General features: G+C 46.0%; 1 protein-coding gene across 2 annotated transcripts in view; it reads left to right on the forward strand.

Moving 5' to 3' along the window:
* LRRC9 (leucine rich repeat containing 9) overlaps positions 1 to 15683 on the forward strand; it is a 2495628-nt gene that overhangs the window by 1796512 nt on the left and 683433 nt on the right. The gene's annotated exons all lie outside the window — the stretch shown is intronic.

Below are 15683 nucleotides of genomic sequence, written 5' to 3' on the forward strand. Positions count from 1 at the left end.
CTGGTGGCTGGAGTGAGGGGAGCCCATGCTCCCAGGGCTGTGCCCCTACATTTTAAAGGGGAAGAAGAGTTTTTCTGGTGAAAAAGGTTCTGTCTCCCGTCCCTAGTGAGGGACGCCATACAGTATGGAGGAAATGGGACTATGGACTAGGAGTATGTTAGTCACTGCGGTGAGTAACTTCTAATAAATGTAGCGGTTGGAACAGAAACTGGGCTCTGCAATGATTACAAAACTCAGTGAGAGTATTGGGATTCCCCACATACTTTAAGTGACATAGTCGTGGCTAAAGTGCTCTCAGCAAGCGGAGCCATGGTATGTTGCGCCATAGCATCCTTCAGTATTTGATGTTCCTGTTTAAGGGCTGTTACTTCTTGATGTCGTGCCACTACTTCATCCCTCAATTCCTGCAGAGTCTTTTAAGTCCAAAGACTGGGAAGGTAGGCGTCTCAATCTGTCAAGCAGATCGGAGCACTTGTGCGTACCTGTACGGGAGGCCCGTTGAGCAGAAGTCACCACGTTGTGAACAATAGTTTCCGGGCAGAGCAGGAAATACATAAAAACCCTCCATACCCCTGCCGACTGGTCAAAAAACATGCAGTGGTAGAAAGCAGGGTAAATCTTTCTGCACCACGATGTAAGTGCCCCTGGATTAGCGTGATGCAGAAACAGTTCGAGGCACTGGACAGGGGCACTAGATGGTACGAGATGAGATCAACAGGGGAGATGCTGCAGAGGCTGGTGGTGGCCAGAGGCTAGAAATAGACAGAGTAAAGGAAAGAATGGCAGCAAGCAAGACTAGGGAAACACCTAGGGAGAGGTACACAGAGAACAGGGCCAGAGCAAAGAGGAGCAGAGCAAAGAAGAGCATAGACAACAAGAAAGTTGAGACACACTGAATCATGGTTTCACTCCCCTTTTATACTTTGATGCATGTACCTGGCGCTGCGTAAGGAAGATGGCAGCCCCTCTTTGCCATGAAAAATCGGAAACCAGCTGCCCAACGTCACCGCACCGGGCCCGGGAGGCAGGAGCCCAGTGCGAGATAGGTAAGCGCCCCACCTGCGTGGGAGGTGCCAGCGTGCATAGACCTGCCAACCACCCGGACCGTGACTGCGGGACCGGGAGGCATGCTGACGCCTGACAGTGACTACCCTCTAGGGAACAAGGACTCCCATTCCTACAAGGAACTCCCTATGACGAATACTCTGTGTGCATTTATGGGCATAGAAGTTACTTCTCTTTTGCATCGAACAAATACTGACACTGTTTTTATATAATTGGGTCATGGTAATAGTGGCATTCGCTTGAACTCAGCAACTGACGAAAAGCAACAAGCCCCTTTGAAGTACGGCAGCGAGGATAAAGGGACAAAGAATCTTGATTGGAGGAAGAAGAATCCTATGCAGAGGTGAGCTTCTGATGTACAGATGTCCTGGAGGGGTGGAGCTGCGCTACACCATGTAATGAGCGGTAGTGTGGAGAGACGCTGAAAGAAGGCAAAGACGCCGAAAGGCCGTCACCAAGAAAGGCGATACAGCCATGTAAGTGACTGGGATGGAAGGACCATCTTACCTGGTGGCGTGACCACGCTGCAGCAGTGGTGGGTTGGGACCTGGGAAACTATGTGAAGGCCAGGACAGAACAATGGAACGACTCCTTCAGTGGAACGCAAGGGCCACAGAGACTGCTGAATCGTGCAGAAGCAGAGAAGAGATGGGGCGTAAGAACCATCTTACCTGGTGACGTGACAATGCTGCAGCTGTGGTGGGTCTGGGACACAGGAAACTATGCTCAGGCCAGGACAGACCGGAGGAACGAGTCCTGCACTTGGAAGGCGCCGACTGCACACTGCCAAATCGGGCAGACTAAGAGAAGCTGATGCTCATCTGCCGACGACGCCAATGAGAAGGGCGAACTGCGACATTCTGGCTAGGCCACCATCCAGCTGAAGCACACCCCGAAGGCATAGAAGGTACCAGGGTTGCCGCGGGATTTTTCATCACGGGACTTTTCATCGCCGTTTTTTGATCGAAAAAAAATAATTGTTTTTTTTTTTGGGGGGGGCGTTTAAAAATTAAATAAATATTTGTGGGGGAAAGGGAATAATTTTTAAAAAGAGTGGGTTTGGGGGGTAACCCACCCAAAAAAAAAAAAAGATGAGTTTTTTTTGATAAAAAAATGGCGATGAAAAGTCCCGCGACGAAAAATCCTGCGGCAAAATAACGTAGAACCCCAGGGTTGCCCAGGATGGAGCGAGGTGAGCGAAAACAAACAGAGAAAAAGAAACCGATAAGGTGGGTTACAGGAGCCCTAGAAACCTGAGTATTGAATCTTGGCAAGAAGCACATATACATCGTTAAAGGTTAAGGAAACTTGAAAGCCATAGGGGCTTGGAGAGTCCTCGAGAAATAAAACATGAGTACATTCATAAGGAGAAGGGAGCCTGGAGCGGGTTCAATCAAACTGTTCAAGATCTATAACCAATAGAGAGAAAGTAGTCAAGGTGGTGGATTGGGAACAAGGGAAACATTCCTCACATAACGAACTTGAGACATTTGATATATATTTGAAGAGGCCAACAAGAGAGCTGAGAACACTTCTTTTCTGAACTATTTTGATTTTAACTGAACACCATCTCCAGAGAGAGATCCAAAGGACAATAGACTGGACATAGCCTAAACTAGAGGCCATTGCTTTGGCTTATATTTTTATGTTGTTTTTTCCACAGTATTAGGGCCAGATAGCGATTAGGGTTGGACTTAGGACTACTTTTGATTTTTGATGACGGACAAGCATCTTTAGCTTAGTTTTTGTAAGTAGGGAAAATCCCTATTAGCAGGGATAGATCGGCATTTTCTTTTTAGTTTATTAAAAACCCTTGAAATTTCATACTCGAGTCCAACTCCTTCCGCCACAGTGCTTAGGTATTTGATCGCAATCCATTCAAATTCTCGGAGTATGTGGTTGTTTGATGGCAATACCTGACAATGGTGTAAGTACCTGAGTATTTGATGGCAATCATTAGCCAAGTTTTGGATACCTGGGTGGGTCATATCAATCTCTTGTACTGATATAAGTAACAGTGCATTTGATGACCGTGCGCTGCCATGTTGTGCGTATCTGGACCTTTGATGACAATACAATAAAATGTTGTGAACCTTTTGGGTATTTGATGGCAATCCATGCCAGTGGTGAGGGTACTTGGGCATTTAATTGCAGTACCTACAAATTATGTATGTACTTGGACTTTTGATGACAATTCCTAGCTGATGCAGTACTTGAGCACATGATGCTAATACCTGCCAAAAGGTGTGCGGTCCTAAGCATATGATTGCAATGACTGACAAACACGTATATACAGTGCTTCTACTGAAACCAAAACTATTTTATTGTGCATTTCTTAGACAGTTATACATCTGAATAGTGTTTCAAAGCACCACAAGGCTAAACGGGAAGGGAAAAGGGGAAAAATAGCAATAGCAAAAACAGTAAAATACAGTCATGGTCCTACTAGGCCTTGTGGCATTCAGGGGTGCAAGTGCAGTGGGGAGAAGTGCAGGATAGGGAGGGAGGGGATAGCAGAGGAGTAGAAAATGCTGGTGGTGGGTCCGGTAGGGAAGTCCTAAGGGGAGCCAAGGGGGAGAACCTCAGGCTAAGTTCTAGTGCAGGTGATTCCCAAGAGTAGGATGCAGAGCCGCCAAGCAGGGGCCCGCAAGGGAAGTGCACAGTGGAGGCGGCGGGGTGTACTTCCCTTGAGGGCCCCTGCTTGGCACGCAAGGGAAGTGCACCCCGCCCTCCACTGTGCACTTGGTATCAACTGGAAAGAAGGCCTGGAATCCTGTGAGATTCATGAGGATCAGGCCACCAGTCACAGCGGCAGTGAGGTGATTAGCAGGGAAGGGAAAGAGGGAAGGAGGTGGAGAACAGCAGAGTTTTGAGCAGTTTCTGGAACTTGAGGAGTTCCGGCTCAAGGCTGAGAGGGGAAGGGAGGTTGCTCCAAAGGGGGGCGCCAGCCGAGGAGAGAGACCTGCCCCCCGCTCGCTGCTTGGAGAAGTGTTTGATAGTCGGAGAGTTGGAGTTAGAGGAGCGTAAGGGAGCAAAAGTTGGAGATAGCGTGGTGCCAGGCACCAGAAGGCCTTGTGGGTGATGCAGAGGGTCTTGACTTTGATCCTTGCAGCCACCAGGAGCCAGTGGAGAGATTTTAGGGCTGGGGAGATCTGTTTCTCCCCAGCAGGGCTTGATCTGTATCGCAGGGCTGGAGGCCAAGGATAAGTCTTGCAGCCCTATTCTGAATTAACTGGAAGAGGCGTAGGGAGGAAAGAGAGATTGAGAAAGAGGGTGTTGCAGTAGTTCAGCATGGAGAGGACCATAGCTCTGGAGACATTGAACTTCTGGGGGAAGGTGAGGAAAGGAAGAATGCCTCTGAGGAGGCGGATCTGGAAGTGGGACTTCTTAGTAAGATCCAGGATGTGGGGGTTGAAGGAGAGAGCAGTGTCGAAGATTACTCTGAGGTTTTTGGTCTTGTTAGGAAAGATTTCCATTTAATGTGTAATTTTCCCTCCAGTTGTGTACCCCCCAACTTGTTGCTTTGTTTAAACACCATAGTCTGACTTTACCAGAGTAGCAGAGCCTTCTACTGCACTCCTCAGGGCTTTTTCGCTCACTTCTTATGGGGAAACTGACATGCCCTTAAAGACAGTCACTACTGGCAGATAGATTTGTGGGTGTCACATAGAGTGTCCCATTAGGACAAGACTCATCCTGGTATTCAGGAGGAGGGGAAAATTCCAAAGATAAGAAAGGTGGGGATTTGAAAAAACGTCCTCCCAAAAGAGCCAAAAGAAGAAATGTAAGGGTAAGTCACAAGAGAACAGACAGGATAGTGGAGGTTATCCTCTAAAGCAGAACTCTGGTTTCAGTAAGCCTCCCTATGTCCCAAGACGCAGTGGATCTTGTGTGGCTTGTGGAGCAAGTGACCATGTGAAGGGGGACCCCAGATGTAAGGTCAAAACCTTGGGGGTCCACTCAGCTAATCTGGCCTTCTCCTCCTATGAGGAAGAAGAGATTACAGGGACATCCTTCTCCTCAGACTCCTTCCTCAGTCGGATAGATTCTGAGGTAGTTTTAGTTTCCCTGGGTTCCTGGGAGCCTAAAGTCTCAGAGGCTTATGCTAGGATTCCTGATAGAGATTCTTGAACAAGCAGTTGAAGATGAATGGATCAGCACCAAAACCAAAGCATATTTATTGACCACACATCCAGTAATGCCTCATTTATACACCTTGCCGAAGATACATAAACGATTAGACAACCCACCTGGAAGGCCCATAGTGGCCGCAACTCAAAGCATTCTGCAACCACTCAGGACGTACATAGATTTTTTTCTTCAGCCAATCATCCAAGCTACAACCACATATGTCAAAGACACCACTCATTTTTTGAGAATATTGGAAACAATAACGTTAACTCCAGAAGACATTCTATACACTATTGACGTGGTCAGTTTATATACCAGCATTCCACACGATCTTGGACAGAAGGCAGTTGAAGCTCTACTACTACAAACAGCTGAGATTGGAGCTAATAAGGAATTTTTAATGATTCTTCTTGATTTCATTTCTAAAAATTCAAACTTCACGTACGATGGGAAATACTATACACAAATATCAGGAACGGCCATGGGAGCCACAATGGCACCTTCATATGCGAATTGTTTTATGTACCAATTTGAAACGTCACATGTCCTCAATAACCAAAGATGGAAACGTCACCTTAAGACATGGGTTCGGTACATCGACGATATTTTCGGTATATGGGCAGGCAATCAGAATGAACTCCAAGAGTTTTTGGAATACTTAAATGGAATTGACCATCGTATCCAATTTACACTTGAGATAGGGGATCCCAATATCCACTATCTAGATGTTCAGACCATTATCAAAGACAACAAGATAAACACTACTCTTTACACCAAACCCACAGATCGAAACAACCTTTTGCACCGCATGAGCTTCCATCCTCCAAATACCTTGCGCAACCTGCCTTATGGACAGATGTTACGTATAAAAAGGATAGTGAGTGATCCAGAAGACTGTCACATTCAGCTTCAGAAGCTGCAAGAAAAAATGCAACTGAGAGGTTATCCTGAAACTGATCTAACTGCGGCCAGAGTTAAAACAGATACACAAAGTCTACAGGAATTACTTGACAAAAAACACAAAAGTGCCAGTCCGGAACTTGTGTTCGTAACGCAATTCTCCATACAAAGTAGGCAGATCAAAGCTATCATACACAACAGATGGAATGTACTTACCAGCGACGAAAGAACAAAAGAACTATTTCCACTTCCTCCGGTTTTCGCATATCAGAAAAGCAGCAACTTACGCAACATGTTGGTTAACACCAGAGGTAGGGCATCCTCAATTAAACCAGACAAACACCCTGGAACATACCCATGTATGAGTTGTGGGAATTGCAACAACATTATCAAAGGCAACATAGTCACGCACCCACGAACAGGAGAAAAAATCAAGCTGAGACAGCACGCGACGTGTCTATCAGAAAATGCCATTTATGCGATCAAATGCCCTTGTGGTAAATACTATGTAGGAGAAACATCACGAAAAGTTTGCATCAGGATGAATGAGCACAAATCGAACATTAGGAACAAGAACAGAACGTCGGCAGTTGCCAGACACTTCAATGACAATGGACACTCAATCACCCAATTAAGGTTTTTGATACTTGAGGTGATATCCACCAAAGGTCCTAACCGTGACATTAAGAAATGGCGAGCACAAAAGGAAGCTTATTGGATTGATAGACTGGACTCACAATCACCTAATGGGATGAACGAAGAATTAGACCTCAGTTGTTTCCTTTAGCATTCTTGAGTTACGACACTGACCTTATTCAGGTCTCTTAAATATTACACACTAAAGTTGTCTTTATATGTCAATTCACATTCTAGTCATTTCTGATGGAGATCTATAGCGATAGCGATATATCTATAGTTACTATGTTGGGCGATTTTTGTGTTAGGCGAGAGGGAGATTAATGATAATTTCTGGTTCCCCTGTTTCATTCAAGCACGATTAATGTCAATATCAGCAGTTGACCTTGTTGTCCTCTGATGTATACCTACTTTAATTGAATATATAGTGGTTAGCAATATAGTAAGGTGGTTGACCGTATTTACATCCCATAAGTCCATATATGTCTTGCCAGTGACCAGCAAAGGTTTTTTCTCGCTTTCCCTCCTTTACTATCATCTTGATTTTTTCATACTATGACATTATGACTGTTTAATTTTTGAGATATGGAGATCTTTGTAACACATAGTTTCTCCTTGTGCACCACGCAAGGTTGATTTCGAGTTTTGCTTAGTATTATGAACTTTCAATCAGGCAGTAGTAAGCCGGATTAGCACACTCCCGTTTACCATACCAGGCAGACCTCGAGTCCGGCACAGCATCAGGCAGTAGCTAGCCTACTCACAGATGCCACACGTGCGCATCAGGATACATCCCCGTCTTTTTCTTTACGATCGTAGCGCCAGCTACACATTCCAGCACATATCACTGCTTACCATGAATTACGCTTTAGCAGGATAGCAAGACGTTATCAAAATATGCCAGAACATCTAGGCCGCCAGCATTCAATCCCAATTCTTTAATCGTTATTATTTTCTAAATTTTAAGTTCTATTTTATTTATTTACTCAATTATTTCATTTCGAGTTAGAAGTCATTCTATCAGGTTCTTGGCGCTACAGCGCGATAGGGACTATACCTATCAACACAGAGATAAGCTACATTCAGCATGATCCAACAGCGATTACATATGTTATAAGATGGCCGCTGCCGTAACGAAGCATTGGGCTGTTTTCATGGTTACGCTTTCTAAACAAGCTGGAGAATCTAGTTATTCAGTACACGACTCGCGCGCTTTCGAGGCGTCCTTCAAGGATTCACTCTTGTGGTTACTAGGTAAGCAGCCCGTTGATCTCACACGCTATCACAATGCACCTTTTCATCGCTTGCAAGTCTGTGCTATCCGCACGTGCATTAGACCTGATACTTTCACTTGTATACATTTTCTAGCGCTGTTGTCTTGGCTAGCCAGCCACACTGAGCAGTTTTTCCGTGCTACTCTACAGTATAAGTACTGACACTGGATACACACCAAGGTCAGTACTTGTAGTTTTACAGCATTTTATATTAGCGGACAATCAGCTAATTGAGTTAATACAATGTTTTCGCATTCATTCTTTTCATTTCTTCCATCTTTTTTCTTTTTTCGCACTTCCTTGACTCGGCACGTATGTATGGGCTATATTTCATGATTTTATATTACAATCAACATAATCTAAATGATGCGCTTTGTATTCTTACACATGTGACACTTTTACTTGATGATGATGGTGACTGATATGATCAAATGCTGACGCGGTGAAAATTCACTGGCCTCATTCGGAATGTTAATCATGATGATATTGCACCTTACTGCCTATTTACGCCTTTGTTCTATTCTATTTACCATAATACTCTTTGTATGCTGAATTGTATGCTGCACCACTATTCTGAATGCCATTTATACGATTTATGCCTGACATATATATATATTGTACATCGTGGGATTTAGACTTAAACCGATGATAGGTTTTCGACAAATTGAATACTACATGAGCTGGCCCTGAGGAAGGATATTGACTCCGAAATGCATAGGCCAATTCGGGCTCATGTGATGCATCTGCTAATACAGTGATACATAACTGTAGAGCACTAAGGAAATTAAACTCTACTTCTTTATAAATATCAACAGAGTATTTGAATGATTATTACCTCCGATTGACCGACTGAAAACAGTTATACCACTTAGTGGTTATTGGGAGTGCAGCCCGCACCGCTGGCCTCACGGCCTTGGTCCACTTTCTTCGTAGGATTCCTGATAATACCAAGCACTACTTTAAGGACAGTGGGCCTCATTATAAGTTTGCCGGTCCGGTAACAACAGTACCGGTAAGCTCACTGGTACCACTTTTACCGGACCAGCAAACCACGATTTCTGCTTGTGAGTGCCTTCCCGCCCGCCAGGTCTGACCTGGCGGGCGTACCGGCACCTGCGAGCAGAGCATGTCGGATGCACCAGCACCGTTATGAATGGTGCCGGTGCATCCGACCTCCCCATTTCCTTGAGCCCTATGGGGCGCAAATGGGAATGGGGAGCATCTCATTCCGGCACCTGCGAATGGGCAATTACCGGGTCCAGCAGGGCCGTAATGACCCATTAATTGCCCATTCGCGGGCACCGGAAAAATTTGCAAGTTTGGCGGCAGCCTGCCGGTTTTACTGGCAAGGCTACCACCAAACTTGTAATGGGGCCCAGTGTGCTGATTAATGGAGTAGATACTCCTGCGCTTAGGGATAGTGGGTGCAGCAGAACTGTAGTGGATTCTACCTTAGTAGACCCAGAGGAAGTTGTCAGAGCTCCTCTGTTACCCACTAAGTTGGCTGATGGCTCACCTCTCAAGTTCCCAGTTATGCCTGTAAATCTTACTATTCATTTATTTATAATGGTATGTTCACAGTCACAAATGGCTTTACATATACAAACATAGATTAAAAACACAATATCACACATTCTTCAATTGTTAAAATTTGCATACAAAAATATCCTCTGATAGATCCTTTAAAATTATTAAAATTAATTAATTAATAACATTTCATCATGTGATATATCAGATTCATGTCATTCCCTTCCAGCAGTCTTTTCCAAATAGTTTCTATATCCTCTATTAGACTAGAATTCTTGTAACGTAAAGAATACTTTACACAAAGGTTAACAAGACTCTCACAATAACATAACAAATGTTTGGCAGTTTCAATCTGTTCCATACCACATAGTCTACAGAACCTTATGTTTTTCTCTATCCCCAATTTGGCACCTAGGATCTCCATCGTGTCACAACGATTGAGTTTGAATATAAAATACTGTCTTACAATGGCAGCAGTAGGGAAAGCATACAAGTATTTCGGTTTTGCAGAAACTGAAGACCAATGTTCTAAAAATAAGCCACTTGTAGATTTCCTGGCCCAGATAATCATATCACGTTCCTTAGCATGGCTATATATTACTCCTTGTAATAGTTTTTTAATTTTAACTTGTAACCAGCTCTTTTCATTAACAGTCGCCTGTTAGGAAAGATTTCGTAATTGTAGGTAATTTTCCTTCCATGTGGCAACCCCTAAACTTTTTGCTGTTGTTTTTCACCTTGTTCTCGACTTTGCCAGAGAAGTGCAGCCTTCTGCCGCACTCCTCTGGGCTTTCGCTCCATTCTTACGGGGAAACTGACATGCCCTTAAAACAGTCAGTACCGGGAAACGCTGTTTTCCGTAGTTTCTTTTATCATGTTGCGGCTTTCGTGCAACATGACACAAGAGGGCACTGTAAGCTAAGTTACTGCTCTCTTGGGTCTCTAGCCTTCTACAGGTCCTAGATACTCGTTTTGGATTGCAACTGATCGGTGCAAGTAATTCACGGACGGGAATGGTGGCAGCGATCGTTTCTTGTGTTTTGAGCTCCTTTTGGCGTTTTAAGCGCATTTCTCGTGCTTAACCCAAAATGGTGGCCTGGCTCCCAAAATGGCCAGACCACGAGGCTCCTTTGTCCTGTCCGCTGACCGTCTTGCTCCCTTCACCTTCCCCAGGTCGAGCCGACCCGGGGCCTTCCTTATTTGGGCATGTACTTTCCCGCGAAACACGGATGCTTTCGCGGGCTTCTACATGCCTGGTGTGTGCCTCCAGGATGTGGGCTGGGATGTCTGGTCCCAATACACATCCTGGGTGCCAGAGAGTCTAGGGTGGTGTGAATGCCTGGGACCACCGTGGTCCGTGATAGGTCCACGAATGGTGTGAGTGTTGATGAGCGGATCTCCCATTGGGTCCCCTCCGTTTTGGCGCGAAGGGAACCGTGGATAAGAGGGGGCTGGAAACACCACTACCATGTCGATCTCCTGAGTTCTCACGAACGAAGGAATACAGGAGCCAAGTATCCTGCAACCAAGAGGCTGGACCGAGGAATCGCTGGTGACCCGCTGAAGGACTGCTCCTCTGCACTGCTGTCGCCTTGTGAAACCCTTTTCACCTTTGATCGAACCAGAAGGCCTGTACTGGTACTTCGACCCTTGGAATAGCGGGAACAGCTATTCTCGGCATCTTCACCATCTCCTGCTAGTAAGCCTTCGGAAGTGTCTCTGGGCCATCCAGCAGACTGACCAGCCTACACAGGAGTCTTGCTCTGTAACCGCCGCCAGGTTGTGTAGTATTTCGAGTCCTTGTCACTCTCACACGATTCGTACACTTGGTGTTCCCAGGTCTGAAGTGAGGAGTGTACATTTGGCTCGGATACACACGGCCGCTCCGTTGCCCTGCTGTGGTAACAAACTGTGCGGGTTCCTTTGTTTGGGACGTCTTTTACTCAACTCTGCTGCTGCAGACTCAACGCGACAACGAGACGTCCCCTGCTCTTCTGAACCTGCCAGCGACTGAAACTGACGCGGAGAAGCCTGGGTCTGCTTGCATCGGGGACCGGTGAGTAGCCTAGCTAGGAACTGGTCACCCTCCTGCAGGAGCCCATAGCTTTTCCCCGCTGTGTCAAAACAGCACGCCTTTCCGTACTTGCGCTCTGCTTCTGCCCACAGTGGAGGCTGCGCTTGAGTTGCGGAACACTGTTCTTCTTCATTTGTGTACTAAACTGAACTGCCTGATTTCCCTCGAAGAGACTCCCCTTTTGCCCGTTGGCACCAGCGTGTGCAGGTACTTTTGAGCACAAGGCTCCACTCTTCGTAGGGCTTGGACTTCCTTTTAGTTAGGTGCCTCTGAAGGCGGACTGGGTCTAAGCATTATTTGCACTGCCTGTTTTCCTTCCCTTTTAGGTGGACTACACATTTCGTGCATCTAACGCTTGAGACTTGTTTGTATTTGTATATATATTGTATTGGTATGGTATGTGTTGGTTTACTAGAGTTGTATTGTGATTTCTCGCTATGGTCATTGTTTTAAAGGCCTTGGAATAAATGTGTATATATTTTTAATATAACACCTGTTTGGAGTAATTTGTAAGTGTCCTTGCTTTGTGTGTTCATTTCGGGCTTTCAGTCACCCTCACCCCTCTTGAGACCTAGTCTTGACCGCCGCGATCGCTACCTTGATTGGTCTGGCTTGTCCAGAGGTTACCCTGTTCCAAGTAGTTAGGTTGGCCTTCTGAACTTCTGCGCCACCAGGACAGAGTTCAGAAATCCGTCTTAACATCGCCCACTTCGCATATACCATATGTAGTCTACTCAAAGATTTAAAATGTTTTTTGTGACCATCCTTAATAAAATTGTTCATTAGTTCGACCACAAAGGTGCTAATGGATAACATGCTTAACTTTGCATATAGCATTGCAGATTTGTATTCCAATATGTCCTTAGCAAATCTAACATCACCCTCTAATAAAATATATTCACAGGATATTGCACTAGGTAATCTAAACAATGATTTTAAAATTTTTCCTTCTAATTTGCACATTTCATTCTCAAATTTACCTCCCCATATCTCGGCTCCATAAAGTAGACAAGTTATTATTTTACTAGCGTATAATAGTAAGATGGTATTTACTGATATTCCACCTTGTTTCCCAATGAATTTACTAATTGCGCCAGTGTTTTTTAAACATAAAAGTTTAGTTGCTTCCCAATGATGATTCCACAGCAGCTTCGAGTCTATTATGAATCCCAAATATCGATAGTGTTCAACTTTTTCAAGCATCTCAGAATTCACCATCAATTTAAATGTGTTAGACCAGGTTTGTTTTGTTTTTCCCAGAAAGGTCATTACCTTAGTTTTTGCAATATTAATCTTTAACCCGTTCTTTTTCGTAAATCTTACTATAAATGGTACAGTGGTTAGGATTCCAGTGAGCATTCAGAGATATGTCCCAGGAAAGGTCTTGCTGGGGGAATGATCTCGGAGCTTTAGGGCTTGTGGGGGAGACCTAGCAGAGAGACCCTGCACAAGGTCACAAACAAGGGCTGCCCTGGCCAAGACCATTGCAAGGCCCAAGCCAAAGGCGAAACCCAAGGCTAAAGGAGTCAAGAAAGACAGAAGAGGGAAATAAAATATTCCCCCTAACCCACCTACCACTGAGGTGGAGGTAGTTGGTTCATCACCTGAACCCGACCTTAAGTTTTGTATCCCAATGACTATCCTGAACTAAAAGGTTTGTTAGTGGAAGGTGGTCCTGACAGGATTAAATTCAATAGGGGCCAACGTGTGTGCCCATCTCTGGAAGACCTAAGGAGACAGGCCTGCTTCCAGCTTGAGGGTGAACCTCCTGAGAAGCATAGGATTTATTGGGAAGGCGGGCTTCTCTACAATGAGCCTACAGAAGGAGACCATAGGAGGTTGGTGGTTCCCCTTGCTGTAAGACCCTTCCTCTTGCAGTTGGCGCATGAAGTGCCCTTGCAGGTCACCTTGGCATCAAGAGAACCAATCAAAGGTTATCCATGCATTTCTTTGCTGGTCGACCATGCCACCAGGTATCCTGAGGTCGTCCCATTGAAGACTGACAAGTCAGTTGCAAAAGCTTTACATGGCATATTTACTAGGGTTGGCTACACTAAAGAAGTTGTGTCTGATAGGGTCAGCAACTTTATGTCAAAGTATATGCAGGCCATGTGGAAGGACTGTGGCGTTGCCTATATGTTTTGATCCGCATACCACCCAAAAACCAATGGTCTCATAGAAAGGTTTAACATAACCCTAAAAAGCATGATTGGGGCTCTGGAAGAGCCCCAAAGAAGAAAATAGGATCTTCTAGTGCCATGCTTACGGTTTGCCTACAGAGAGGTACCTCAGGAGGGTGTTGGCTTCAGCCCCTTCAAACTTCTGTTTGGTCACCCTGTGAGTGGACCCTTAGCCATAGGGAAGGAGGGATGGGAGATGCCCACTCCCCCATCACTACCAACGTAGTAGACTAAGTGATATGGCTCAGAAAGAGAATGGTACTCCTGATGGGCCTGGCTAGTGAGAAACTGAAGCCAGGGCAAGCACTGGTGAAACATTGGTATGACCAGAAAGCTGCCCTCATCCAGGGCAGTCCTTCAGATAGCTCCATTGAGGGTGTCCAAGTGGCTCCTCAACTGACTGCTGATCAACAAACATAGGTGAAAAGTTTGCTGAGGCAATTTTCCCCCTTTTTTCAGTCTCCTGGTTTGACACCTTGGTGCAAACATGACGTTAACACAGGAGACAGTGTACCTACCAAAACTAGGGGATACAGGATGTCAGACAAAGACATCCTGTATCCCCTAGTTACATTAAGACAGAGGTCAACAAAATGTTGGATCTTTGGGTGATTGAACCCTCTACTAGTCCTTGGTCCAGCCGAGTAGTTTTGGTTCCAAAGGCAGGTACCTCTGAGTTGAGGTTCTGTGTGGATTACAGGGCTCTGAACGCTGTCACCAAGACAGATGCACACCCCTTGCCTAGAACAGATGAGCAGGTGGATACTTTGGGTGCCTCCAAATACCTCAGCACATTTGACCTCACTGCAGGCTATTGGCAAATGGCCCTGGCAGAACATGCCAAAGAGAAGACATCTTTCGAAGGGATTGTGTCCTCCGATGTATTCCTCATCTTAGATATCTCCTTCCAGCTCTGCTGGCCTTGGAAACATTTTTCACTAGAGGGCGCTGCGCGTCGACGTCCTCCGAGTCGATGTCCCTCGACAGCCGCCGTATCGACGCCGACGTCATCCTGGCTATAAAGGCCGCGCGCAGCGCCCGTTGCTCAGTTCCGTTTTTCCGCGCTTACTCAGTGCCTCGGAATACCGTTGCTCAGTTTTGTCAGAGTTAAACCTATTTACCTCGAGTTATTCGATCCGTACTCGATGGCTTCTTCGTCGGAACCGACAACTCCTCGATCCGGCTTCAAAAAATGCCGAGATTGTGGGAAAAAGATGTCGCTGACTGACCCTCACAGAGTTTGTCTGTGGTGTTTGGGAGCTGAACACCATTGTTCGGAGTGCGAGGACTGTATGTCCATGACAGCTAAGGCCCTGAAGGAGCGTAGGGGGAAGCTGGAGAAAGGTAAGACTTTTAAAGCTTCTTCTTCCTCGACGAAGTCGAGACATTCGTCTCCTCGTCACCATTCGCGCTCCAGATCTCGGAGTGGGTCTCATCACTCCTCGAGATCGAAGCACTCGAAGAGGAGACGTCGAAGATCCCCTTCTCCGTCTTCCTCTTCCTCTGTTTCGCCAAAGAGAATCCCGTGCCCCACGAAACATAGTTCCCGGGCTGAATGGGAGGAATCCCGCAAAAATATGATGAGCGTCTTCGAGAAAGCGGCCTCGACCCCCTCGAAGACTGCCGAGAGCGATGCTCTGGTCGAAAGACCCGAAGGTCAAAAACGCCGCGAGTCGCAGTACCCGGCGAAGGAAACCTCTCGAGCACGTCACGAACCCTCGAGTAGGACTATGACCTCCAAACCTTCCTCGAAGGTTCCGTCGACGCCGTCGACGAAGGTTCCGTCGACGTCGATGTCTTCGACGCCATTGTCGAAGGGACCTTCGACACACGAGTCTGTCGACTCGACGCCAGCTTCGACACCGTTGTCGACGCCAAGAAAAGTCACGGTTACGA

Source organism: Ambystoma mexicanum, chromosome 14 (genome assembly GCF_040938575.1).
Source record: "Ambystoma mexicanum isolate Mex_15411 chromosome 14, UKY_AmexF1_1, whole genome shotgun sequence".
Classification (NCBI taxonomy): Eukaryota; Metazoa; Chordata; class Amphibia; order Caudata; family Ambystomatidae; genus Ambystoma; species Ambystoma mexicanum.